Below are 3,629 nucleotides of genomic sequence, written 5' to 3' on the forward strand. Positions count from 1 at the left end.
TGCACCAAAATATTAACTTGGACTTTAATTCTGCTTTCCTGTGAAATTTTTGAAGTCCCTTCATGTGCATGAAATAGGTGAAAAAATTCATCTGCTGCGTGACTTTGGACAAGTGACTTCACCTCTCTGAGCCCCCTTCTTCTTATCTGTCAAATGGGTGGTGACAGGGGTCATTCATTCAGAGAATGCTGGAGAAGGGCTTCCAGAGACACGCGGCCCTAACCTGCACCCTGCGAATGCTCCTTCGCGTGGCGGGGCGGGTCTGTGCGGTGTGTTTGAATTAGGGTCTGCTTGAGATCGGGAGCTGATCCTGGGTTATCCAGGTGGCCTGGAATGGAATCACGGGGGGTCCCTATGGGAGGAGGTGGGAGGTCAAGGGAGAAGGAGCAGCTGTGGCCATGAAAGCGATCATTTCCTGGCCTCTCCCAGCTCCAGAGGTCATGGAGGGGTTAGCAGGAGCCGGGAAGTACAGGCGACTGCAGGAGCCACCTTGACTTCCACCCGGGGACACTGACTTTGGACTTCTGGCCTCCGGAGCAGGGCAGAGCAAGATGGAGATGTTCCAGCTGCCCGTCTGTGCTGAGCAGCCGCCCACCCCAGGAGGCCAGTGCGCACAGCAGCCGGGGCCCCCGGCGGTGGAGAGACCTCGGGTGCCCCCCACACCTCCCCTCCTCCTGCCTCCAGGTCCCTCCCCAGGTGTGGGGGGCACCCGAGGTCTCAGGATCACCCGTCCCCTTCTCCACCCAGGGCGCTCCTCCTGCCTGTCCTCAGGCTGCTGCCATCCAGGTCCAGGGACTTCTTCCCTGCAGTGGGCGTCCTGGAACCCCGGCTGAGCTGCAGCCACCGGAGGCCAGCCTTGTGATGCTCTCTGTACCCCAGCCTGACCACAGAGCCCAGGGTTTCCTGTCTTAAAAATGTGACCCGGCTTTCCCGGGGGCCCTCCGTGCCTCCGCCGGTGCTGCCACCATGCCTCTGGTGGGCCCTGGAGTTCCAGCACGCTGTGAGTACTCAGCACCAACGTCGTGGGCTGTGGGCGGAGGAGGCAGCCTTTGCCACCACTGCCCTTAGGATGGGGGCGGAGACAAGCTCCCCTGGCGAGAGCGGACTGGACCTCACCAGAGGGCAGGAGAGCTGGCTGGGGGGGCACGTGGGACCATTATTATGCAGACTCCACACCAGTACCCGCTCCCAGACTGGGTCTTGAACAGGCAGAAGGAGGTAAAGGAGGGACAATACAGCCAGGTCCTGGCCAGCGGTACAGACAACAACCTGCGTGAGGACTTGGAGAGACTGAAGAAGATACGGACCCAGAGAGGGCTGTGCCACTTCTGGGGTCTTCGGGTCCGAGGCCAGCACACTAAGACCGCTGGCCGTCGTGGCTGTACCGTGGGTGTGTCCAAGGTGAAATAAATCTGTAGGCCTTGTCTGTTAATAAACAGCTTATATACAAAAAAAAAAAAAAATTGATACCCCTGGGCCAGCAGGTGGTGTGGAGGTTAAGGCGCTGGGTCCCACATGGCTCATCATGCTGTTCGGGCCCCAGACCCAGTAGTTTAAAAATCATGCTGAGTGAGTGTGTGTGTGTGTGTGTGTGTGTGTGTGTGTGTGTCCAAAAATCCCCTGAGGAGAATGGAAAAGAAGGGATTGTGCTGCGGGTGTCCTCCTGGGGGTGATTTTTCACCTTCCCTCTCTCTCTCTCTCTGGTAAGCACACATATCTTTGGGCAAAAACCTAAAAAAATGTTTTTTGAATTAAAATCAAAACCAAAGGGTCCAGGGACCAGCAGTTAGCGTAATGGCTATGTCGCTGAACTCCCATGTAGTCGACCACGGTTTGCATCCAAGACCTGGTGGCTTAAAACTCACGCCAGGCGCATGTGCGTGCGTGCCCAAGATCCCGAGAGGAGAATGGAGGAGAAGGGATTGCTGCTTGGCCATCCCCCCTGGGGGGTGATTTCTCGCTTTCTGTTTCTCTGTCTCTCTCTGTCTGGCTGGCGAGCGCACGCACCCTATAGCAAAAACCTCTCCAAAAAAACTAAAATCCCAAAGGGTCCAGCAGGTGGCAGGGTGGTTCAGGCACTGCACTCCCACGTGGCTGACTGTAGGTCGAGTCCCAGACCCGTCAGCTTGCTTGCTCAGGTCCTCTCTCCCTCTCGCTGCCTCTCTCTGGTGAGCGCATGTGCCCAACATCACCATCATCATAAACGCAATCAATGAAAAAGAATGATTTATTTCATTTATTTATTTTCTTATTTTAATTTGATCAGAGAGAGACAGAGAGAGAGGAAAAGTGAGAAAGCAAGCCACCAGGTCGAGGACTCAAATCGCAGTCCACCGGGTGGGAGTCCAGCACCTTAACCACTGCTCCACCTGCCGGCCCCAAGCCTCATCTAGTTCCTGTTTTTTAATTTGCAGGCGGGCATGTGTGTTCACCAGAGACAGACAGACAAGAGAGAAGTAGCATGAGGAAACGCCCCTGTGGGAGGGGGTCATGCACGATTCCCCCTTCTCTACCTCGCCGGCGTTTCGGACTTGGGCATGCACACACACGGCTGACACGCCTTTCAGGTCGCTCGGGGTGGGAACCCAGCCTGCACAGTCGGGCGTGTGTGATCTGGCCGCCTTCACCGCCATGCCACCGATTGCTCCCCCAAACACCTAACTAGAGAATGGCTCTCAGATGTGGGGTTCCAGCTGGTTTCTCACCCTCTCTGGATAGAGGAGGTAGCCTCTGGGACCCCTGCATGGGGACCCAGAAGTCCCCCAGAGAGATCTCCTGCTCTTACTTCTCCCTGAGGTCCTGGTGCTGAGCCTGCCCTCGGGTTCTCCCCAGGAGCAGATTAGGGCCGGGGGTGGAGGGGGACAGGTGGCCAGGGAGGGCTAAGCGGCCCCTATAAAGATGAAAGTGACCATTCCCTTTGGTCCAGTATTTTTAGTTTGTTAATATTAATTTTCTCCATGGGAGAAAGAGAGACGGCCTTTCCACCGGGGCTCGGCGTCACAGCCACACGCAGCCCCAGCCAGGTCACGGGCATGGACGTGCAGCCTGTGCACACAGCTGGCCCGGGAAGCAAACCCACGCCCTTCCTACACGGCCACGACCCGCAGAGTGCTCTGTTAAGTGCGCCTGTTAAGCGCATGGTACCTGAAATGGTAACAGGGCTCGCGTGGGGCTGGGCTGAGGCTGCAGCTGTCAGCTCAGTGACCGCTCTCCAGCCTCCAAGGAGGCCCTAAACTACCCCAGACAGGAGACCGACACCTGCGAGTTAGCGCTGCCACAGCCACGGCTGGGTCAGAGGAGCCGGGTTTAGAAACCCAGTGCGTCTTCTCCAGAACCTGCACTTACAACCAGCTTAGACCAGCATGGTTCGCTGGGCCAGCAGGTGGCGTGGAGGTTAAGGCGCTGGATCCTACATGGCCCAGTCGGTGGTTCGAGTCCCAGCCCTGCCAGCTTGAGAAATACGCTGGGTGTGCGTGTGCGTGCCCCAAATCCTGAGAGCAGAACGGAGAAGGGGTTGTGGGGTGGCCCTCCCCCGTGGGTGGCTTCTCACTGTCTTCTGTCACTCTGGCAAACACGAAAGCACAGCACGGGCCCTCATGATTTAGCTTCTTGGCCCTCATATTCTGGAT

This window comes from Tupaia chinensis, unplaced genomic scaffold, assembly GCF_000334495.1.
Source record: "Tupaia chinensis unplaced genomic scaffold, TupChi_1.0 Scaffold138725_1, whole genome shotgun sequence".
NCBI classification, from domain to species: Eukaryota; Metazoa; Chordata; class Mammalia; order Scandentia; family Tupaiidae; genus Tupaia; species Tupaia belangeri.